Source organism: Photinus pyralis, unplaced genomic scaffold (assembly GCF_008802855.1).
Source record: "Photinus pyralis isolate 1611_PpyrPB1 unplaced genomic scaffold, Ppyr1.3 Ppyr1.4_LG6, whole genome shotgun sequence".
Classification (NCBI taxonomy): Eukaryota; Metazoa; Arthropoda; class Insecta; order Coleoptera; family Lampyridae; genus Photinus; species Photinus pyralis.
In genome coordinates this window covers 34,481,072-34,507,476 of record NW_022170663.1, presented here as the reverse complement: position 1 = coordinate 34,507,476, position 26,405 = coordinate 34,481,072, and the positions used below count along the sequence as shown (strand labels likewise).

The 26,405-nt window shown below is 35.8% G+C and overlaps 1 protein-coding gene across 3 annotated transcripts in view; it reads left to right on the top strand.

Annotated features, from left to right (window-relative positions):
- LOC116174843 (mitogen-activated protein kinase kinase kinase 12-like) overlaps window positions 1-26,405 on the top strand; it is a 70,773-nt gene that overhangs the window by 2,543 nt on the left and 41,825 nt on the right. For 2 of the 3 annotated variants that reach the window (XM_031492851.1, XM_031492850.1), the window contains exon 1: window positions 6,392-6,635. The exons of the other annotated variant lie outside the window; for it this stretch is intronic. The gene's annotated coding sequence lies outside the window, so the exon portion shown is untranslated. Of the gene's footprint in view, window positions 1-6,391; window positions 6,636-26,405 lie in introns of those variants that run through there. 3 annotated transcript variants of the gene reach the window in all.

The following is a 26,405-nucleotide window of genomic DNA, read 5'->3' as shown; positions in this document are numbered from 1 at the left end:
CGCAAAACCAAATTTTGAAATTGGCGTTTGATTTTCCTTTATCCCAAGTGCCTATGTATCAAATTTCGTTTAAATTCTTCCATAAATAAAAAAGTTGGCACTGCGCATGCGCAAAACCAAATTTTGAAATTGGCGTTTGATTTTCCTTTATTCCAAGTGCCTATGTATCAAATTTCATTCAAATACTTTTATAAGTAAAAAAGTTTGCAATTCGGTTTATAAATGGTCGAGATGCGAAAAGGGCACTGTGAATTTTGAATCGATTCGATTCAACTTTTGGCATTGCGTATTATATGGCTAAAGCTATGCCCATATTGAATTTCATGCAATTCAGTTCATAACTAACGGAGATGTAAAAGCGATCGAACATTTCTAAACAAAGTTATCGTTCACACGGACAGATAGATGGACAGACAGACAAAGGAACAGACGGACAGACCAACAGGCAGACGACAGATAGCAATGCAAAATTATAAACGATCTCTAGGATCGTTAATAAACGGCAAAAGTGTAAAATTATGGAACATGTAAAAAACGGTTTTTTGTTTTTTTTACAATAACTTTTTTTGTAAGCGGTACAGAAAAAATTTCTTCCTTGGTACAAGACTCGACACCATAACGAACCAAATAGCGAAAAAAGTAGAACAATAGCTCTTAAGATAAAAAAACTAGTAGCGTCGCAAAGTTAGCGGACGGACGGACGGACGGACGGACAAAGTGGCCACAATAGCGCATTTTTTTTTATTTTTGTGGAAATGCGCTAAAAAAGGAATGTGACTATCTTTGCCAGAACTATCCGCAGAATTACCTTCCACATTTGCTGTTTAAATAGTAAATATTTTAAAGATAATGCTATGTGCACCTACCTAGATAGTTCACAATTACCATTATTTTCAATTGTGTTATTAATTGTCAACATCAAACTCGGGGTACAGTTGGGTTCCGGCACAAAGAGAAACCCTAACGTTGCCTTTACACACTCATAATAGAATAAAAGCCGCAAACAAATTCCTGTAAATTCCAGAGACTTAGTAACAAGTCTCTGGTAAATTCCAACAGAATCGCTACATACATTTTGAAGTAGATTAACAATACCATTCGGGTACAACAAACTATGACATAATATACTTGAATGGAATTGAACTTGGATCGTAATTTGGACTTCAAATTGACACAAAATTCAATGACCACCTGAGATTACAAAAATTTATTAGTAAACAGAATAAATACAATTACAAAACCCTGTAATAAAAATTGTAAGACAAACGTAGAGCCTTTCTGTACACAACACATTTATTTCAGCGATTGACATCTTTACTCTATTTTTCCGCCTTGTTAAAGACCTACCAAGAACGAACAACCAACTACGATGTCAAATTCATCCCCATCTGTGTCACGCTTATGAATGCAGGGGTCATTTTATCAAAATCATCAATAAAACAATAAAAAGAAAAACTAAACATTACAATGACAATTAAATAAAATCCCAAAATTCTGTATCCCCTTGACTAACATTGAACAGGATATCTCCTCTGAAACCTCCAATGCCAAACCCAAATTACGTTTACAGCACGCAAACCTTCAATTACAGGGTGGCTAGCTCTCATCGGTGGAATTATTTCATCGTAGAGAACGAGACCCCCTTGCAGTTTACACAACAAGAATACTACGTAATAATTATACAGACAGAATTAGTTTTACAAATAGATGACACCCCAATTTTCCATTTGATTATCAAGTTGTAAGCGGAGCAATTAATTTCAAACTTGCAATTTAATAAGCACTTAATATAGATTATAGATAGTGGTTTAGCATTAAAAATCGTAGCGCAATAAATCTATTTAAAGCACTTTACTCTTAAATAATTACCGGATTTTCAAAACTGAAAACTTTGACCAGAATTCCTGAGCGCTATGTATACATTTTTTGAACAGTTGTTACATGGGTGAAAGATCTACGTTTAAAAGCAATAACGTCGAAACAAATAATTGAAGAGGAGGGGATAAAAAATTGAAAAGAGTGTAGCCACACAGAGTCTACAAAATAGAGAAACAGGTATAGAATAATGATGGAGAAAGAAAGAAGAGCAGAAATAGAGGAGGAAAAGAACAAAAAAGTACAAAAAAATGGTAAGAAGTAAAGATGGTGAAACAGAAAGAATACGAAGAACAAATCAGGGAAGTAAAAACAGAGAAGGACTTTTGGAAGATTATAAACAGGGGAAAAGAGAGAACGGAACAAGTGAGAAAGAAACAACATTAGGGACTACAAAAAAGCAAGAGAAGACATTGAGGAGCAATTAAAAAAACTGAAGAATGGGAAAGAGGAAGGGAGGGGTGAAATAGGAAATAAGGCTTGGATTTTCGCGATAGATAGGATCAAGGAAAAGATGGCGTATCTATTAAAACAAGGTGTGGATAAGAGAGCAGGCTACCTGAAGAATGGAAGGAAGGGATAATGGTAATTTTTGGAAAGGGACCATCGAACGTAACACCAGATGCATATGGGTTAGGGAATGCCCTTTAAAAAAGGAAGAATCGGTAATCTTTTACGAAAATTACCACCAAAGACTAATCGTTTTGAAGGAGGACGTACAACCGGGGAGACTGGGAGGTGTGGAATACCTCCCAGTGCCATACCCCCCCCCCCCCAATATTCGAAAATCTTATAAGATAGTTGTAAAATGTAGAACGTTCTTTCCTAAGAGGTATTCCATAACAACCTCCACACATCCCGGTTCTGCACGAAAATATTGTTGGAACCTGGAACCTCTCCCAAGATATGTGTTGCGCTTAGCACTTGTCCCATAATTGGAATGGGGCCACCGAACGCAACATCAGAAGCCTGTGTGTTAGGGAAAAAAGGAAGATTCGGTAGTCATTTATGATAAACTATCACGATATGCCTTTAGACCTTAGCGTTTTGAAGGGGGGACGTAGCACCTGGGGTCGGAGGGGTATGAAATACCCCCCAGTCCCATACCCCCGATGCACGAAAATGTTGTTCATGGTTGTAGGAAATAGAACGTTGAATCCATACCCTCCAGACCGCCCCAGTCCAAAAGTCTTTCCCAAAATATTTATTGCTTGCGTCATACTTTTTGGAAAGAGACTATCGAACGTAACACCAGAAGTCCATGGGTTAGGAAATGCTCCTTCAAAAGGGAAGATTCGGTAGCCTTTTATAAAAAAAACTACCAGGAAAGGCTTTAAGGCTCAACGTTTTAAGCGGGGACGTAGGACCGGAGGTCTGACGGATATGGAATACCCTCCAGTGCCGCCATTGAGCGGTTCTGTCCTGGGGAGTATTCCATACGCATACCCACCGGTTCGAGAACCTTAATCAAAATATTTATTCCTTTTAGCACTTGCGCCATAATTTTTGGAAAATGACCATCGAACTTAATACCAGAAGCCTGTTAGGTCAGTAAATGACCGTTTTGGCGTGTAATTTTTCGGCCTCGACGGATTTGCTTGAAAATTTGGATTTAGGTTCCTCTTACCCTCTACTTCAAAGGTGAACTTGAGCCCAGGGTTGCTTTTACTTGGGGGGTGAATGCCACCCCTTCTCGGGGGGGGGGGGGGGGGAAGATACGTTCAAAATAAGTCCGGAAATTGAGTAGCAACTTTTGTTCTATAGAGTTTTTTCACTAAGTCAATAGTATTCGAGTTATATATTTGCGAGTAAAAATGTTCATTTTTCAACAAAAAAAACACGTTTTCAGACGGTTTTTCGCAAATAACTCTAAAAGTAAGTATTGTATCGAAAAAAGCATTCTTATCAAAAATATAGCTTATAAAAAAACAAACAAAATGGTCTAATATGAAGTCTATAGACCCAGTAGAAGCAAAGTTGTAGCTCAAGAAAAGTAGGTTCTCATTCGTCAAATTTCACATCGAGTACTTCAACGTGAAATAACCAAAAAATGAAGCACTTTTCGGGGAAAACTTATGAATACTTTTTTAAAGTGTTTGAAAAAACGTTTCTGTTTGTTTTCAAGAAAAGTTCCTAGCATCAAAACTAAGTGAGTTACACTCAAAATAAGGTTGGTCCTTTTTTTTGGTAAAAAAATCGAGGAAATCACCACCTAATTAGCACCCCAATTGTAATTAAGCGTTACCGCTTTACAGTTTACGTTATTTATGTATTGTTTATATGATCTGTAAGTTTGACCGGTGCAAAGTGCTAATTTTTGAAAAAATGTAGTTTTGAAATAAAAAAAAAATTTTGAAATTTTTAAAAATTGCCTTTTTTTGCAAAATAACTTCAAAAGTATTAGTGATACGAAAAATTTACAAGAATACAAAAATGTAGCTTTTGCTTTTCTGAACATTTTGCTTGTTTTGTTTTTATGTAAAACAAAAATTGGTTAAGATATGGCTGTTCGAAGTTTGCATACGCTCGTCATTAGTGACTCATTCGAGCCCTTTCAACTACAACCCTTTCAAAAATAAGGGTTTAAAAAAATTAATTTGAATAATCTTATAGCTTTTAAAGCACAAAATGGTTTTTAAAGCATTTCGTATAGCTTAAAAATTACCCGATTTATGAGTAAAAAACCAATCGCATATTTAATACATCAAAACGCATGTATACTGTATTCATTTTAAGAAGGTAGCGGTAAAAAGCATAGGGAAGCTTTGACCTTCAGTGCGATTGGTTAAAACACGCAAATCAGTGGAGTCAAAGTATTCTATGACATTGTTTTATTTATAACTATTTTAGAGGTAAGATTTTTTCTAATAGGGGTAGTTTTTTCCCCTAAAAAATAAAAAGCAACCCTGGGCTCAAGTTCAACTTTGAAGTGGAGGGTAAGTAGAACCTAAATCCAAATTTTTATGCGATTCGGTGGAGACGCGGAAAATGACACAGTATCGCCATATTCCACGTTCATTGGCCTATGTGGGCGAGGGATTGGGTGCTTTTTTATAAAAGAAAGATTTGGTAGTGCATTATGAAAAGCTATCACTAAAGTCCTTAGGTCTAACAGAAAATCTTATGATTTTGATCAAGTGCATCAGGACCACTTGGTGAACAACAAATTTCAAAAGTACGCGATTAATTTCCGATCCTTGGGTAACTTTCTTGGACTAAAAAGTTTCACATCCCGTTCGTTCATCGTCATCGTGAAGTTTTGAAACAGCTTTTGGCTCAAAAATGCTCAAAATGTTAACCTATACTTCAAGTGGTTGTCTAGAAGCTTTGAAAGTAAAGTAGTTTGATCCCTGGTTTGATCTGTTTGAGGTTTGGGTCATTGTAAAATGCAATAAAAAGCACTTTCTGGTTAGGCAGAAACTGAATATTGTAGTATTAATGTTATGGTAATCATGTTGGACGACAAAAAACGTTATTTTGTCCATATAAAAGGTAATATTTTTTTGCATGAAGAATCTTTGTACGTCAATTGTAAACAGTGTTAGTTACAACCTGGGTCATATGTTGATTCAAGTAGCTTGACATTGAAGTACCTTAGCTGTCATCATGAGTACCTACTTACTTGGCTTGACTTAAATTTCCACTACTTGACTGCATTTCAATTCAATTCAAGTCAAGTAGTGAATCCAGATCCGGAAATGAACACTCACTTAACGAAATTATCTCAACAGTCCAGTTTCTGTTTTTGATTATTCTGCAACGGTCTGCTATAGAACTTCGTACGTCCGCATGTCTGTCTGTGCAGATAAAACTCGGAAATTTTGGATTTTGACTATACTGTATCTTATTTCTTAGTTGTGCAAAGTACAATAATTTTACTTCTTTTTAATCGACAGCGACCTAAGATATTAGTTTCGTTGCCATAATAAATTCAATATGACTTTTGACATCCTACTCGTTTTTCATTAAAATCCCAAAATGCTTTCGTTCAAGGATTTGATTCTTGAACTCTCGTCGGCAAAGCAAATTATCTCTGGGAAGGCTAACTGTTTGCTTTACTGATACACTTTTTGTTGGAGACACAAAGGCGAAATGGCTACAGAGAATTTGGCCGAAGTTCAAATACCCTTGTCCTGTATATTTTCATTTACTACCCTACAGAGTGTGCAATGACCCAAAAGATTTGAACGTAAACACCTCTAGTAGGATGAAATTGCTTCCGGTATAATGAGAATTGTGGAAACCAATGATAAAAACGCTTTTCTACTATAATAGGTCTACAAGTTACAACAAAACAGGTTTCGGTTTAGTCTAACTCAGTCAGTAAACTGTATTAAGTTTATAAGGTGTTTTTATGACGTAACATCAGCGATGCGTGGCGGGGCTTTTGTTAGAGAAATACAAGAATCTACCCTACTCTTTTTCCGAAGCGAGCTATCCTTGTCCCCCGTATTGATCTACAATAATTTCTTTCGCCATCCCTCTCCCACGTATCTCTACGCTTGTCGGTTACATCGAGACCAGATATGCACGCGATTTGGCGGCGCGAGGTTGCTGGTCGCCATTTCTAAGTGAACGGGGGTGGAAATTTGGAGGGTTTTGTGAACGTGATACGTGTTGTCATTTTTGAGGGAAATTAAATGAAAACAAATATGCCCTTTGTGTATCTAGTGATGAGGTGTTATTTATTATATTTTTAAAGTGAACAAACCTGCTTTTATATTGAATAGCGGATATTCCTACCTGTCTTCACTAAGCAGGTAAGCGGAAGTTCCAAGCACCCGTAGTATTTTCGTTAAAGCCACCCATTTTTTTACCGCAACGGTAATTATGCTTGTTGCAACAATAAATCGTTACATTCGAAATGGAACAATATGTTGTAGAAAGTTTGCGTATTAAATGAATATTCATGGCCGTAATTAGTTGGAATATTACGTAAAAATATTGATAGGCGAAGGGGGCGAAAGCTTTGATGGGAGATTTGACGGGTTATAACCTCCACCAAGGTCTGAATTTATAATTGTTTATCAGTGAAGCGAGTATTTATTAAAAATTCATCTAACATCGACAAGCTTTGGTATTGATTGCGTATACGTTTTTGAATTTGTTCATTTTGAGTTGTAGGTTAATTGAAATTCCAGTCCACGCGTTTTCGAATAATGTGAGTGGGTAGGTCAGTGGAATGCGTTTTTAGACCTTTCGCCATAAAAAAAAGTGAAAATAGGACAGCTTCGGAAGTTACCGCTGAATTTTTTGAATATTTGATCATTTTTGAATCCTGGATAATTGCCCATTATCGGTGCTTAATAGACTCCTTGGAAAAATAAAAAAAAGCCAAAAAGATATTCAGTTTTTGAATGCATGGCTAGCCACGGGAATTCATTCTTAATGAAAAACTTTAAAATGAAATGCCATTTTTGAGCAAAAAAGATGCGGTAAGTAATTTGTCCTTATCGTTCACGCTGCGCTTGTAACATTTACTCGCATAGGTACTCCTACAACGTTCATACACCGATAGAATAACAAATATTGATCTGTATTTACAACTACATATTAACAAAATATTTATTTTGTAGACGAACGCTATTAGCTTCCCATACTAAATTTGAGACTATAAATTAATCCCTGAAGGCATGGTTTATTTTACTTTTCTAACTCGATTGATAAGATGTTGTACATATAGCGAGATCCCCAAAGTCTTCACCCCTTCTACTTTTAGAGATCTCATAAATTAATTACGATTACAAAAATGTTCGTTTTATCGCTGCTCATGATAAAGTACATTTAAGATACAGCTTCACCAAAGAAGTTTACCTTTATCTGCATCTCGATCTGCATCTACCAACAGCGTCGTTTGACAATTAAATTTCAAATATATCAACTAAATCAAGGGTTAAAAGAGAATAACCACTGAGACTAAAACAGCCGTTTCCGTTTTGTGTCTCAGTAACGTTATTTGCCAGGAAAATAGCTTAGATTCATGGATTGGTCGTTCCAACCTCTGCCCCTTCTGCCCATATCTCGGAACATCTACCGAACGTTTCATTGGGGAGATGCGAGGGGTGTCACGCTTTAAACAAAAATACCCCTTTCTACAGAATTCCAACCAATTTGATCGACTTCGTGGGAAAACCAAAGAATTTCCTGGACTCTCCAAAAAAGTCAACGAACTGCTAATGAATTCAGCGACTTCTCAGGATTGCCAGTGACTGTGGTTCCGTTTCGAATGAGGAAGAGCTTAAGAGCTTATTTAAGATATGCTTTTGTTTCTTGAAAAAAATCCAGTTACAGATTTAGGATAGATCATGAAAAACAATATCTATAGTTAGATAGATAGTGTAACTGTGGCACAATATGTAACATATTTAAAGGCCATCTTCGAAAATTCACTATGAAAGTTAAATTAATAATCATATTCAACACACTATAAAAAGTAGGTATCATGCCATGGAAAACAATAAATAAACAAAATTGTTCATTGTTGAAGGCCTCAATGAAAACTTGGATTTAATGCTTGGTGCGGAATTATTGGATCGCAAATTCTTGGACGAAAATTGGACAGTTCAACGTTATCTTAATTTTCTACCAAATGATGGGTTAGATTTGGAAACACGACGTAATTTACGCTGGTTTCAACACAACGGTGCTCCGCCGCACAACCAACTGCTGTCCAAATGTTCTCCTTTTCGTTCGTTGGTACCGTCCTCCAACTCCGTTCTCGATATATTCATGTTGACCTTGCCAACAGATATGTTATTACTTCGGTGATAATCAAACGTTCTAATCGCTCTATTTGAGTACTCTCATTGACACTCCGTTTTCGATATAGTCGCACTCAAAAGCTTTGTTTCGTCCAGATTTTCCATTTGTTCAGTATCCCTTTCCGACATCCCGTTTTCTAGATATTCGCACTTAAGCTTATGACTTACCCAGTAGATATGTTTGTACAGACGTTCCATTTTCTCTTTGTGAGTACCCCCTGCTGTCCGTTCATGTGATTTTGACGTCTCCAATAAATATGCTTTGGCCAGATGCTTTAACAGTCCTTTGTGAGTACTCTCCTCAGACATTCCATTTTCGAGGTATTCACACTTAAAGTCCAAACGTCCTTTCTTGCTTTTGTGTGTACTTTAGTGCGACACTGTTCTCGGGATATGACGAATTAATTCCTGATGTTGAGACTTTTCATTAGAATACCATGAAGGATGATACCAGTTTTTAGCCCCCACCTCCCTCCCCAATTACAAAAACGTAAGGGCCAGATTCCTATAATATGTCGTGGAGGAAAGCGATAGTGTGTAGAAATTAACTCCTTCCGTTGGGATCTTTCATTACAGTACTATGAAAGACAAAACCGAGGACAAAACCAATTTCTGCTTCCCCTCCCTCTACCCACCCGCTGATCTTTGAAAAGGAATTGTGAAGGACAGTTATTGTTTGCAGAATCCAACTCCTTTCGATGAGACCTTTCATTCAAACACCATGAAAGGTGGAACGTTCCCCTGTCCCCCATTTTTGAAAGTTTTACATGGCACTAGGGATGGGCGATAACTGTTTTCACCTATCGATGAGTATCGGGTACTTACCTATCGATATATTTTACTTATCGATATGCCGATAATTATCGAAATATCGATGGTTATCGATATATCGATACCTATCGATAATTATCGAAATATCAATAACTGTCGATATATCGATATGTCGATAGTTATCGATATATCAATAGTTATCGCTAGGGATGGGCGATAACTGTTTTCACCTATCGATATATTTTACTTATTTATCGATAAGTATTTTATTTCATATTTGCGAAATTCGGAAACTATCGTTTCTTTCATAGTGTTTGGTGCAGTATAATGGCCAGTGTCCAGATGGTGTGTTACTGAAGAAGAAAAGATCTAATTTTTAAAGATTTTATTACTGCGTGGATTTGGTATGAATGATAGTAGAAATGGAGCATAGTTAAGTTTCCGAAACGCCGCGCAACTAAAAATAGTAACTTTACACGAGAGTAAACCCGAAAATGGATTTTATTAATAAAAATAGTAGCCCTCGTTGAAATCTCAACAATAACATAATCTTATCGTACCAATAGTTATCGACATATTGTTATATCAAGAGTTATCGATATATCAATAGTTATCGACCTATCGATATATCAATAGTTATCGACATATCGATATATCAATAAGATAAGATAAGATAAGATATTTATTCGAGGAGTAGAAATAAATACATGCAATACATTACAATCGTATGTAAATACGACTATTGCTCACGTCTAAAAGAAACAAACACAAGAAAAAAGTAAGGACAAAAACCGTAACAATTTATTATAGACTTACTGTGAATATGAGCGACAGTATTGATAGTACTCCTTTACGTAGTTATCGACATATCGATAGGTATCGATCTATCGATATATCGATTTTTTTAGCTCTACCTATTGTTATTCGATATATCGATAACTATCGATACCTATCGATATATCAAAAAAAAATTCCCATGCCTACATGGCACCTCGTTGCGTATGTAAAATCTAAGGGGTTGTCCCATGTAAAACTGATGCTTTCAGAATCGGCATCTTGGGAAATAATTAATCGGGGTGGCCCTCCCTAAAACAACAAGATTTGTAGGCCGTAGGTCACTTCCCCTAAAAGTGGTTCAAAACCGTTGAAGTGGGCGGTGGCATTTTTTGTAATTCTTAAAGCTTACGCTAAAAATTCTTGGTGGCAGCTAGTGCGATATAACTTTTAATTTTTAAGACACCCCCTCAAAAGAAAACCTCACGGTGCTTCCTTTACGTCAACTTTAACTTTTTTAATACGCTTTAAACTTCTCCCAACCCTTAAACAACTTCAATTAAGCAACCGATAAGCAACCTTCCTCTGTACAAAAATTTGAAAAGGACAAACTGCGTCTTCAATAAATACCCTAAAAGAGACGTACGTTTTCCAACCGCGAAAAAAACCAGTTAGTATTCATTCTCGTTTTTTCGTTGTCTGCAGTATTTAACGAAACACCACCTCCATCAAACAATAAACTCCTTCTTCCAGTATTTAGAAATAATCCGCCAATTACAATTAGATTAGAGAATGTCCGCTACGAAGAAACGCGCCACTTACGGGGAAAATAATGCACACAACCTTGCATCTCTTGTTATCAGCACCAAAACCGAGGCAATTATAAAAAAAATCTAAAAGGAAAAAAAATAACACTACCGAAATACAAACTCAAATGCAATATACCAATTCGGTGCTTGGTGCTTTCGTATATGATCCCCCCCCCCCCTCCCCGATTTACTCTACGAAATTGAAATATTTCTCATAATACAGGGTGTCCCGTCATCATTTCCGGTGTTCAGACCTAAACAACGTTTACATGACACCAAAATATTGTTAAAAATGCACCTAGAGCGAAATCATACAAGTTTTGTACACCAAACGTCCATTTAATTTGTAAGTCCATGGATAATCCATCAGACATCTTCTGAAACCCATGGAACACCCTTGAACATACTCGGATTTCGAGGGACATCTAGAGAATATGTGACTTGTTTTATATTCCGATTCGCTCTAGATTAGTCCAGGGAATAGAGGGTTTTAACTTGCAAAATGAGAAGTAGTTCCAATCTCTTTTGCATGTCATAGACAGTCATCGGGTGGTTAAGAATCTAAGTTTTCGACCTCCCACCCCTTGTGCTTCCCCCGTACCACCCCCAAAACTCCTGAAATTTGGTTGGTTTCTTAGTTTTTCAATCATATTTTTTTAATGGTTCACTTTAGAAAAAAATATTGTTATCAGAAATTTTAGACCATAAAATTCTACACAACTTTGATATACACAACTTTTTTGTGAAATGTTTATTAAAAAAGATATGGAGCTTGAGAGTTGGTTATATTTTTAAGAATTCTGAAATTTCTATGCAGATGTTTTAACCAAATTTCATACTTTATCTCTATAATTAACCGTTTTATGAAAAAATATCTTGAATTTATCGTGGTATAAATCCCTCTACCCTGCACCCTTACCAAAGGGGATGCATCTCGGGATGCATAATAATGAAACTTGCAACCCTTACTAGTGAGGATATTTGAATCACTGTGAGATTATAGCGCTTTCTAATATACTTTTGAAATTAAAAAAATTTCTCACTTCAGTTAAGTTGCAACCCCCCCCCCCCCGCGCTCCGAAGGAATAGATATTTAAACGCTCTTGTGACGATTGTGAAGTTAGTCAGAGAGTACAACGTTTATTACATATATTTTCTATTCCTCTTAAATATCTATTCCAAACGCGGTTGGGGAGGGGGGGGGGTGAAGGATATGAAAGATGAACTGAAGTGAGATCATTTTTTTGTTTCAAACGTATATTAGAAAGCCCTACAATCTCACAGTGATTCAAATGTCCCCACTAGCAAGGGTTGTAAGGTGAATTATTATGCATCCCCTTTGGTAAGGGTGCAGCGTAGGGGGATTTATACCACGATAAGTTCAAGATATTTTCTCATAAAAGTCTTAATTATAGAGATAAAATATAAAATTTGGTTAAAACATCTATATTCAGGTTTTAGAATTCTTAAAAATATAAGCAACTCTGAAGCTCTATATCGTTTTTAATAAACATGTCACAAAAAAGTAGTGTGTATCAAAGTTGTGTAGAATTTTATAGCCTACAATTTCTGATAACAATATTTTTTTGTAAAATTAACCTATAAAAAGATATGATTGAAAAACTAAAAAACCAACCAAATTTCTTTGGTTTTAAGGGTGGTACGGGGGAAGCACAAGGGGTGACAGGTTGAAAAGTTGGATTCTTAACCACCAGATATTCTTTCATGACATGCAAAAAAAATGGAACTACTTCTCGTTTTGCAGGAAATGGTCCATTTTCAGTCTATTTCCTGGACTAAGATGTATGCATATACACTCTGTGTCCAAGATAAGGATGTCTATCATGGGGATCTCCGGAACCATAGAAGATCCGACGATGGTCAAATTAGGAAAAGTTGCGCAATTCAAGAGTTATTATCATGCTGTAAAGAAAAATGGAAAATTCTGATTACTTCCGAAGATATGCCAGGCAAACCGAAATTTGCCGATTTCATTTTTATTTTTTTCTGATGTTATTAGAACAGATACAAAAAAAATTTTAAAGAAAGGGTTCTCATTGCCACTATTTGAACTCTACAAGACAGCTTTAAGAGATTTTCAATACAACGTTTCGTGTCGGAGACACCTTTGTTTTTTATATCGCCCGTAACTAATGTACATACTGTATTGGTAGCATTTTTTATTACGGATACAACCTCGGATACAACGATGTACATCACACACACAAAAGCAATAGTCGGAAATTGTTGATTTCACCTTACAAAAAGCTGCGATACCCGCAAAACTGACTGTTTTGCAACAAATAACGCCCACCTACCAAACAAAAAGCTACGATTAGCGCCCGTCTCTTCTATTTAAAACAATTTCCCTTTCTCACTTCCGCTCATCTTTCCTTAACAAAATACCTGCGTCTTCGAAAGAATTAATATCCGCTTATTTCGGTGATAACACGTGCTTATCTTGAAACTAATTAGCTCACCCAGCGGTAAGGACTCTTATCGCAAACGACCGGCGATGAAAATGTATCTTGTTCTCTTTCTTGTTACTTTAATAATAATAATAAATAATAATAATAAACTTTTTAATGCCGTTAGATTACAAAATGTAACATTGGCGCGTCAAAACATATAAAACAGTTTATGTATATGGACAGTATAGGTACACAGTAACACAAACAAACAATAACACTTTGATAGTAACAACTTCGTCACGAATTTCCTTGAGAAAACGGCAAACATATATAGATTTTAAATACTTTTTCGGTAACGTGGCAACCTTGCAATTAAGAAAATGTTTTTTTTTATCTCTGTTCTTTTGTTAAATATATTAAAAAAACGCAAATTTTCCAGAAAATGCCATAGGCACAAGAAATTTTCTCTTAAGGTTTTTGTACGTTACCAAGAAATTTAAAAAAAAATCTGTCGTCGGTTTCCTTTAAAAATGCATTAAGAAAAGAAGAGTTTATCCATCAAATTTTACATCACCCTTTAGAAGGCATTTGAGACCGTGGAGTTGCTTATCAGTTATCACAAATGGATTGGTTACCTCGTTGGTGACCTAAGGTTGGTAATAGAAATGACCAAAGTAAGCATTTTCTGGGTATTGGGAAACTCTTCCTCCGGAAACCACCCTCAAAACATATTAGTGTGCCGAGTCGGAGAAAATTTCATAATGTTGGTTTTATATCGTTTCGGTATGTGTGGTATTCTAGCATTGAAATCTCCCGCTATAGTATAATTTAATCGTTTTTGTTTCCTTTGCTCACTTCACTTCTTTGATTTCAAACTTAGTGCTTGATCATTTTCCCTAAAAAAGTGTAGTTTTTAATGAACCCTGGTAACAAGTTGTAGTCTCGCTTGTACCTTTGTTGAGATTCATCTCCCGTGACTGAACCTACGTCATTTGTCCAGAACCCGTTTGTCTCTTTGTTTCATCTCATTCGATATTCTAAGTGTGTTGTTGTTTACTTCACTAATTCTTTGATTTGTACTATACAAACCTCATTGTATGCATAAAGAAGTATTAAAAGCATTGGCAAACATCATAAATTGGCAATTTCCTTGTGGTTTATGATCACATCTTTTATTCATTTAGTGTAAACTACTATAGATGTTTTCTTGGCCTTACAGCGTCACTAATTCCTATCTAACCCCGATGAGAATTCTCACGTATTCACTATCCCAGCGTAATGTGGTCTTCTCCAACTCGCGTGTTTCTGAAAATGACCACACCCATAACTTCTTCCTATGGGATGAACATCAACCTATAAGCGTCTTGGTCTTATTTTTCTATTTCTTTTTTTCCAACATCACTTCCTGCTTTGTCTATCGTCTCTAAATTGTAGCGCTCGAAAACAAGACGCAGACTATTATATTTAAACAGATATCTTTTATGCAAATGGCCTCAGGCATCAGGGAAGAAATTTTAAGTGCTTGCTTCATTTTCATACAATAAAAATTAGCACATTTTTACAATAAAAGAAATGTCTGCGTTGATCGTGCACCGCGCACTCCGTTTATGCTATTTATAACCGCCAGGTATATTAATTAAATGTACTAACTGAAATAAAATCGCCATCTTATGGTAATTACGTTGAGCCATTCGCTTTAAACCGGAAACTGAAACATTTTTTGAATAATTTCGATGATGGTACTGTTAATTGTGTGTATAGGTACGTAGAAATTCTGGCTTTCTTTTCAATTTCCTTCTTTCCTGAAAACATGATGATATTTCAGTGGTTCCTGACGGTTTGTCCAATACAAACACTTGCATTCTTTGCAAAAGTTTTGTAAACATCATTAAAATAATTTTAGGTTTACGCATTTAAAGTGTTTTTAAAATAATAGGTAGGTGAAATTGTGTCCAAGGTGAAGAGGCACGATATGGGGAATTTGGGTTGGAAAGTTGGAGAGTTTTCGTTACTCTTCTAATCGCCCCCCAGAATTGTTTTCGCATAATCCGATTTGCTGAAACGAAACCTAACATCTCCCCGAAAATTTGAAACTAACCTAAATACACGAGCTTCTTATTACACCCTCGCCGTTAAAATGTGTAGACTTTCCCAGAATACAGAAACGCAAGTAATTAATTTATCAACTTATCCATATATTTCCAAAGTTGAAAGAAGCCCGGTTTGGTAAATTAACAAATAATCCGTCTCTCTGTTAGTCATAAAAGAATCGATTCGGGGTTTTTAATTTAAAGCGTTGAAAGTCCTACCTACCTGAAAAACCCCGTATTGATCCGGCGAACCTATTATAGCAAATGGTCTATGAATAGTTGATGTGGAATATCGGGGCTTGGAGCAGGTTATGGAAGGGCGCTCAGATGAACAAATTAAATTGCCACTTTCCTCGTTTGAATTTTCCGATACAATGCCATGTGTAAATTGCGAATTCAACACATTATTCATACTTTTGTGTAAATAGCACGGTAAATAGTATCTTGTCAATTATTTAGAAATTTGGATATTAATGAGCTTAAGAGATACGGGTGATAACGAAAGGTTACTCCGTTTCCGATTGACGAGTGTTGACCAAAATTTAGTCAGTTGGTACCTTGACCATCGTCTACCTATTACTGACAACAGAATTGGAAAATTCGAAACCGTTCGCGAGTTATCATGTACACAGACGGACGGACGGACGAAAAGTTCAAAATCATGAATTAGATTTTTGTCGCTCCTTTCAAAATGTGTACACGGGATCAGATAAAAACGTTATCAGACCTAACCTCATTTTTTAAATGGAACATATGTTAATTTAATATAAAATTATCTTTTCAAAAATACCACACTAGGAATGATATTCAAACAAAACATTTTATTGGCTCAAAAAAATTTTAAAAAGATTCAAAAGCATTACAAAAATTTTCAAAAAGAGTTTTGAATTTGTTTAATTTTTTTTTATCTTTTTGAATCTTATTGAACCAATATTGAATTTTTTTAATTTTTTGGTATTTTTGAAAAGAGAATTTAATATCTATATTATATCTATATCTTTTTTGAATCAAATATTGTATAATGGCAAACGGGTACTTATTCACCCACAAGCACGTGTCCAGCTAGCTCAATTAAACACTGGTATTGGTAAAAAAATAAAATAAAGAAATACAGATTTTCTAAGGCACGTCTCACCTCCACCACGACGGAAATCTCGAAATTGACGTAAATATTAATTTGAGAAATTCAACAGCCTTAACCGTCTCCAAAAGTCCAAAAAATTAATTAAAAAATCCTTAACTAACACCCGATGTAAGTCTGGGTACGAAATAGAAAAATTTAGCTTGAGAACTCTTATCCAGGTCGTAATTTGGGCTCGATTAAACACACAACTAACAATTGAACAATGATGAAACAAAGTTGCTCGACATAAATCAATCAAATAAGTCGAAAGAAAAGTAGGCGCTCAGATTCAAAAAACAAATACCGCGCAACAAGCGATCGATAGAACAAATGATTAAAAAATGTCTTAATTTCCTTAAAGTGTTAATAATTTAAAATCTTCGGATGCGATTTTCAAACAGACGCACTAACACAAAATACCAGGTGAAAATGCTTCGAAACTTCTTTACTTACTTTAATTATAATAATACTATAAAACTGGATTTAGACGAACATTGGATTCGTTGTAATTACCGATGTAAATTTTTCCTCTTTGGTGATGAAAAAACTACCTCTAACGGGTACTGAGAAACAACTACTTCTTCGTAAACTTCCCTTTTTTCATTCGATTTAAACATTCATTTTTATCACGACTACTTAAATCTCTTAATACTTGCGCCCAACTAATGTTCTTCTTCAAAACCTTTCGTACTGGCAAGACGAACTGTCATATTTACGCTTAAATAAGACAAAACTGCCAATCACCAAAACAATAAGCGGTTGTGTAAAAAAAACAATGATTAAAGTCGGTTTCTCCTATTTAAAGCAATTTCCCTTTCTTTTTAATTTCCGCTTCCACTTCCTTAAAAAATTAATACGTCGTTGAACGATAAACTGCATCTGTGTTTTCTTGTCTGTCTTACCTAGGTTGTAATTTGGGCTTCATTAAACACATAACTAAACCATTTACAGATGAAACAATAAATTTTATTCGACATAAGCAATCAATATACTCAGGGCCAGAAAAATAAATACCACGCAACAAGCGATCGATAGAGCAAATTAATTAACAGAAGTCTTAATTAGCTTAAACTGTTAATAATCCAAAATCTCTGATCGTAACTGCGATTTACAATAAAGGACGCAAAATTGCCTTTTTGATGGTGAAAAAACTCCCTTTGTTTGGTACTGGTAAGTGCTCTATCTAAGTGACAAACTATCGATAACCACAGCACTTCGACTAAACATGCTCCGTTTAACTCTGCTTACCTTCTATCTATCACACCTTAAAGAAAAATGTAACACTATAGCTTTCGTCTACATAACTAATTTATAATTTAACAAGAGAGCCTGTCTTTACTTTGAAACTAATTAGATACTCCGCGATGATGCTCTTATCCCAATGACCGGAAAAAAACTTGAGATATACGATATACTAGGCAAATAATTCCAGATATTTAAATCCAGTCACACGTAATTTAACTTACAACTATCAAAACAAAATAAACATAACAAATATTTAAACAAAATCAAACATCAAATTGTCCTTGGAGTTCCCCGAAGCAGCCACTGAAAATGTCGAGTTACCCTATACTTGTGGGGAAAATTACGAGCAGAGCCACTTAGCTTACAAATCGACATGACGGACGTTTCGCGGCACTTTTGAATCTCGGTAGCAGTCTGCTCGATATGGATGAACTCCTACACTACATTGATTGTGTAATCAGTTCTTTCATGAACATTTAACGTAAAAAATAATTAAACAATAATGCACATACAGGATATCCCATAGCTATTGCAGGTGCCGATACCAAATAAAACGTCCACATGGGGTAGTTTACACAACAATATACAAGGTATTTTCTCCATGAAGCTGGTGAATAAATGAAGTTTTTTTTCCCTTAACCAAACCAGAAAGAGAGCACGATAGTGAAAGCACCAAATTTAGGTCAAATCCTACGTTTTGCTTTTTCACCAACGAAATCGGTAAATAAATTGTTTTTACTGCATTAAGAGGGGACATGTTCTATTCTTTTAACAAAACATAAACTAGCTTTCTGCCACTTTCCAGTTCTCAGATTTTTCCCTCACTCGGACGGACGAATGGACAAAAAACCTAGTACGAGGGTCGTTGGGCCATAAATAAAAGACAAGTGAATACAACAAAATTATTTTATTACCAAAATGATTTTAAAATAATGTAATTTTTTGCAATTGATAAAAATCTGAATTTTCAAATTTCCAAACGGCATGAAAGGGATCGATTTATTACTGTTTTAAATACAAGTAAATGGTTACCTTAAATATACAGCGATGATAAGGACTAAACCCTTTGGTCGTTTAAACTTGAAGTACCGCTTGATCCGCTAGGTTGGTGGAAAGTGGTTTACAAAAGGACGGTCGATACAAATCCGAAAATTATGTGATCCGACGGTAAGCGTATATATCATGTAAAGATATTGTTTGCACACCATCGACGCTTCAGACGTGCGGAAAACTATCTCATTTAAGTGAAGTCCATTCACCTCGAAATATTACGCTGATAGTTCAGGAGGTCACACGATTTTAATTCCTTGTGGTTGTGGGTTAAAACCGTCACTGTTGTTCGTATTTAACGTAATAGTTTCTAAGCTATAAGGGTCATTAAAAACTCTAATTCGGGCTCTAAAATTGTACGCGTTTGTCTTTTGTATATACTTAAACTTCGCTGCTGTCGGCGCCTGCAATTTTTAGTGCACTTTCACTTTCAAAAAATAAAAAGTGCACTTTTGTGCCCTTGATGTCTTTCTGTCTGAGTCACAAAGGCTCCGGAACTACACCACTTGCAGACTTGGTATTGGTGTCATTCGATCAGAAATTATTTCACGGTTGTAGTATTCTAGTTAAGGCATGAAATGTCCATAAGGGATATTAAAATCGAAAAAACAAATTTGAAAGTGCACTTTTGGCCTCTAGCTCACAAGCGGCTTAACGATTTTTTTAAATTAATACACACTCTCAATTATGAGAGTTGTCACACCAATATACAAAAAAAACCTGCGGTAAAATACAGGTAGTCGACTTAACTGCGCTGGTGGCTAGACGCGAAATCGAATAACACAAATTACAGGTGGTTGATTTAACTTAATTCGCGGTTCAACCCGAATTTCCCATAAAATACCCAGGAGCTCGTTTGCAATATTTGTTTACACGTTAGAAACTACTAGACCTCGGTGTACTTCCTTTTGGGGAAACTGTAGGAATGAGAGGTGGACCTTTTTTAGGACTTGTTTTATTTATTTATTTATTTATTTATTTATTTTGCCTTTATTTTTGAGTGGGCGGGGTTTCAGCCAAGGCTGCTCTACCAACCCAACCCACTATACATTTACAAATATCCATGCCCGAACCCGGATTCGAACCAGGGACCCTAGCACCACAGTCCAGCTTCAACTGAACTGCGCCACACGGGCCGGTTCGTTATTGCCACTTGTTTGACAATTACAAATACAATTTTCGATTACAAATGCCACAATAAATAAAGAGTTTATTGCGGCATTAAAAAATATCAATAATTTTTAGAACCGAAAACTGTAATTTGATTTACTTACGCGTTGAATACTGTTATCGTCAGTTATAATCACGACCTTAATAAATTCTGGACAAATAATTAAAATCGAACAATTAAAATGTAAGTGTAACAAATTTAATAACGTAAACGTGCGCTTGCCTAAATTATATTTTCTTTATATTTTATGACCGTGCATTTTTAACTAATGGGAAAATACCTGCCTACCTAATATAGCCAATAACCTAAATAGAGAACTAGTCTCTTCTAAGTCGGTCGTAAATTTTATTTGACCCGAAATGGTGCAGTTTACCTTGAGTTTTGTAGAAACCGTGCAGGTACCTACTGCGGGAGGCGAGTGACGAACCTTGAATTTTGCTGATCGGTGGTATTTGGGTCGTGATTTATGAATGCCTTTGCGTAAGGTCTTTATGGATGGTTGTAAAAACGCTGAAACAATGTGGTTGTTAGCCATGTTGGGATGTGGGAAAGTGGGAATCGAGGTGGGAATGGTATAAACCAATTAGGGTTGTAGAAAAACTTTTTTCTCTTGACCACCAATTCACTATTCAGGCACTCTCAGACTGGAAGCCGCCAGAGCAGATTTAGTTCCTTGTCCCTTAGAGATTTATGCCTTTTCAAAGGGGCACAACATATATTGTGTCGCCACTAATTTTTATAGTCCCTTTATCACTATATTATTGTCAAAGTTAACTATCAATTTTACACACAAAAAAGAAACTGTATTTAACAGCAGGAAATTCAATTGTATGAACTTCTTTATCGAAATTATTGCTTATTGTATGTACGGAATTATTGGAATAAGGTATGCTCAACTCTCAATATTAATCTGTGAACTTTCAGCTCTTGACAACACTATTAATAAAACCGCTCTCGAATTTTTCCATTCGAGTAACAGTAATTTAGAAATGTCTATACTCGGATCTACATATATCTTTATCATTTATTTATGTAATTCATGACATTTATTTATAGACTCTGAAGATGTGTTTATATCGTGTTATAATTTGAATTTCCTAACAACTCTCAGTCAAGACAACTTGCGCTAGGTCTCGAATCAATCGGATCCAGATTTGATTTTGTTGACATCGTGTGTTTAATTACCACCAACGCTACGTGAATCGTTCATGAAAATCTCTCTAACATTCGTTTCATATTCCACGCAATGCTATGGCACTGTTGTGTTACACTACAACACTTTCGTCAAAACTTAGGATCTGAGGTTTGCTAGCTCATTTTATCTGTATTCTACGACGATATCTGCAGGTGTGCAGGTTGTGATGTTTTTGTTATTACTTGATGAGTAGCGAAAGAAGTGACTACTGCTATGCTGGTCGTTTAAGTTATAAGCTTCCCTCTCGCCTCAAATTTCCGCTTACCGCTAAACACTCAAGTTCTAAAAATTCTTTTCGTCGTCCTAATACTTTAGTACTCTCTTCTCCACTCTCCAGCTTCCATCAAATTCCTGTAAAATTCTTATCAACGTGTGCTCAAATTCCCGGTACGTCCTCTTCGGAGTAATCTCAAGGTGTTCTAAAAGTCCTCCAATAATAATTTCCAAACAAGTTTTTCTCAAATCCCTCTACAAAAATGGTTACATTTGTGTACAACAATGCAACGTAATGTAGATTCGAAGAATTCATAGAATCGACTCTCGGCGCCGCCGGTACGGTGAAATCGTAATGCGTATGGAAGCAATTCACAATAGCAATAAACTAAACAAATATAGAAAACGAGCTCCTGTATGTGCAAAACCAAATTTTAAACCTGATGTTAGTTTTGCTTTTATTTAAAGGGTACATGACGTATGAAATTTCATTTAATTGCTTCCATAAATAATAAAGTTGGCACTGCACATCCCATCCTGCACAAAACCAAATTTGGAAAATGGCGCTAGATTTACTTTTATTCCAAGTGGCTATGTATCAAATTTCATTTGAACGCCTCCATAAATAAGAAAGTTGGCACTGCGCATGCGCAAAACCAAATTTTGAATCTGGCGTTATATTTGATTTTATTCCAAGTGGCTATGTATCAAAATTCATTTAAATCCCTCCATAAATAAGAAAGTTGGCACTGCGCATGCGCAAAACGAAATTTTGAAACTGGCGTGAAATTTGCTTTTATTCCAAGTGGCTATGTATCAAATTTCATTTAAATCCCTCCATAAATAAGAAAGTTGGCACTGCGCATGCGCAAAACCAAATTTTGAAACTGGTGTTAAATTTGCTTTTATTCCAAGTGGCTATGCTTCAAATTTCATTTAAATACCTTTATAAATAAGAAAGTTTGCAATCCGGTTTGTAAATGGTCGAGATGCGAAAAGGGCACTGTGAATGTTGATCGATTAGGCTCAATTTTTGGAATTGCGTTTTATATGGCTAAAGCTATACGGTTCATAACTAACGGAGATGTCAAAAGGGCCTTCTTTATTTTTTGGCATACATTGCCAATTCACGAACTCCGATCTACAAATTTGATAAAGAATCCACCCACAAGATTTCATTGTAATCGGTTCATTCGTTATCGAGATATCGTGCTAAAAGACAGACGGACAGACACCGCAAAATTATAAACTCGCTAGGAGCTCGTTAATAAGTAAACAGGATAGACGCCACTTAATCATAGAAAAAATTTGAAAAGGGACCAAATCCTGAGGACGAGCAAGACCAACTCGTAGTACGAAAATAATGATCAAAATATACTTCCGCAGGATTAACGGACTTATAATGATCACAAAAAAATAATTACAATGCGGCTGTATCGAAAACCTTAATGTACAAACGTTATTCAACGGAGTTCCGGAGAAATAAAATACTGGACTTCTGAAGTAATGGGTTGCAACCTCTCCGAGCTCAGAAGGGCGCTTTCTGCCAATAATCTGCAATCAGATAAAAATACAAGTCGGCAACGTACAAAACTAATCGTGAACGTTAATTCAGGAAACTACTTTATAAAGCAAAAATCAAATTTGTATACAACGTAATGTAGATTCGAAGAATTCATAGAATCGACTCTCGGCGCCGGTACGGTGAAATCGTAAAGCGTATGGAAGCAATTCACAATAGCAATAATGTTCCGAAAGGTAAATGTAGATAATACTTGTAGTTAAAAATCAGGAACAGTAATTCAACTCTTCATGTGTAATTAATTTGTATGTAGGAGTATTGTACCACGTGACGGTCAAGTAATTTTCAGGTAGACAATAACGAAGTAACAGGAAGAGAAGAAAATAAACCAGAAAATAAAGACCTGATGTTAAAGCAAATATGGCGCAACGTTACAATACATAGGTACCCAAAAGGCTTAAAACTTGTAGAAATAGCAATAGCGTCAGTGAAGCGTAGAAAGCATCTCACAAGAGAAAAGCTTCACCGAAAATACCACAACGGCTATTAAATCCCTTATTAAACGTAATCATGAAATTTGTCACAATAAATATGGCAGCGTGAATCTTTACAGTACTCGTTCCTCTCTGCCGAGCATGTACTGCGCGCACAGATCAAAGAAAGGGAAAAATTATTAATAAGGTCACTAGATATATTTATATATTCTATATTTAGTGACTTTAATTATTAAATAAAAAGCATGACCTCTAGCGGAAAAATAAAGAAAACCTAAGAAGTAAAAACTTTACCAACAAAACGAAGTACAACGAGAACTTACACGAGAAATACACCGCAACTGGTAACAAATGGGATATACAAATTTAAAAAAACGTTACAAGTCTCGTAAAGGACTATTAATGGCTCTTCAAAATTCGAATATTAAATTATTAAGCGCCTTGAATAACTCTCAAAAGCTCTTATAGACGTGTTACAGGCTTTAAAGGCCACTAAAAATTTGCGCAGACCATTGAAGACTGTAGGAGAGAATACATTTTGAAGATTTTTAAAGTTTCTTAAACGTTCCGAAGGAGTACGTGCCAAAGGCTGTTAAGTGCTTTTAAAAACTCGTAGAGACTGCCTATGTAACTTTAAACACCATTGAAGCCTCTAGAAGGCTTATGGATAGATTTGAAATGCTTGAAGGCTTTTGAGTATTAATATTTAAATGCTGTTGAGGCTCTAAAAGTCTGCGTTGAGATAGGTACTATCATGTATTTTTTGGGGTAGACCACAAAACGTGTCTGAAAAGATTTCCGAGAGGAAGGAATATTTCTGAGATGACCAAGACCGTTTCAAGGAAGATCACCAAGAGATTAATGTACCTTTAGCAAGAGGTTTTTCAAGAGTTATAAGAAGGTTTCTAAGAAGTCTCCCAAGCAAGTTTCTAAAATGATTGTTGACGAAAGATTTCTACACAATTTTCTAGGACAAAAGTATTCGTGTAGCAGCCCCTCGGATGAATATGTCCACATTTGTCGAGAGAGAATACTAATGGGGATGAAATAGTTCAAAGGCAATTTTTCTGAGAACAAATGTTACGGGGCGGATACTCAGGACTCGTTTTTTTGTGGCAACTATTTTACCCTGGAATCATGCCATCTTTTTGTTATCGCTATTTTCTATTTCTTTGCTATCCATCTCGTAGTTTGCACCCTCTTTTTGTACCTTAAAACACGGATATGTTTTTAATTGCAAGGTTGTCACGTTGCTGACGTTGCTATTTGAGATAAATTAAAAATGCTTCCCAATATCCGGACATCGAAATTGGGACACGGTCACTACGCCACCTACAAAACACCTGTCCAGCTAGCTCAAAACAAATCAAAGTTGAAATTTAGAATTTTATGATCGCTCCTCGTAGACATCGGCATCTACTATAAGAAAAATCTTAATAACGACTTAAAATTTATCAAATCGAGAGACTCTGTGGCCTCGATCAACTTCCGACAATTCCAAAGAATTTATTACACAAATTTTGATCAACATCTGAATTAAATCTTGGGCAACAATAAAAAAGATCTGACATGAAAACTCTATCCGGGTCGGACAAAGAATTCGAATAAACGCACAATTAATTGATTGCCAATAATTTATTCCGAAACACATGAAACCTCGCATGAACCAATTAAAACGAAATCCCTGAAAGAAACAAAAGCTTACAAAGCTTGCTTGGACATAATACCCCGCACTGAGGCGGTCAACAAAAAAAATAAGAAATCTTAACATTATTTACACTTTTTCCAAATAATCTGGTCTTAAAGGGTTTGCGATATTCAGGCGCACTTATCAAAAACACAAAAACACTCTCTCGTTTTTAACTAACCACAAACTTTTACTACTTCACTTGATGATAACTTAAAACTTTTAATAATATTATTTAACTTCTTCTGTACACTTTATTTCGAAGTCGACGAACTACGTCTTCAATTAAACAAGTCGGCCCAACCGCCCGAAAATTAGCGTAAACAAAAATACACGCTCTTTACCGTCGCGAAACTAACAGCAGCTTCGCTTTTACGTTTATTCCAGTATTTAAAGAACCACTACTTCCACCAAAAGATAAATTCCTTCTTCAGAATTTGCAAATAACACCGCCAATCACAATTAGACTTAATAACGCTACCTTCGAAGGAACGCGTCCCCACTAACGCCGAAATAACGCGCACATCGTAAAACATCTGCATCGCTTAACAGCGATAAAAACACACGCGTTAATTAAAATTCCCCTGTCTTATTTAAAGCATCTTACCTGAACTAATTCTGAAAGAAAACTAAGCACTGAGATACAAATTCAAATAAAAGAAAACCAACTACGTAATTATTCGTAGATAATCCCCTAAATTTACACAATATTCCCGTATGATGATTATTTTTGGTGTTTAAACAACAGTATAGCTTGTTCGCAATCATGACACATATAGAAAGATCTTCCTAACTATCAAGCCAGTATATTTTGCTGTTTTCCCATCGAAATTCGTGACGAAGTTGTAAGTTGTTTACTATTTTTACTTAAGAAGAAAAAGCAGCAAGATACATTTTTCCTCGCATTTTTCATGCATTCACACACATTAGGTTTAATTGCGTACCTTGCAAGATTTGAATAATTTGAAATCACACAAGATTTGGAACGAAATAAGAGAGAATTTTCTCACCTTTCCACTGTTTCTACGTGTATATAATATGCGGATATCTAGTGCGAATCGCAAGGACGTTGGCGAATCCGAATACATTGGCGGATTTCCAAAAAAATATCAGAATATCTGTCCCTGGAAATCCAAGTACGTGCAAGGGTGTTCCATAGGTTTCCGATGTATGATGATCCATGGATTTACACACTAAATGGATGTCTGGTGTAC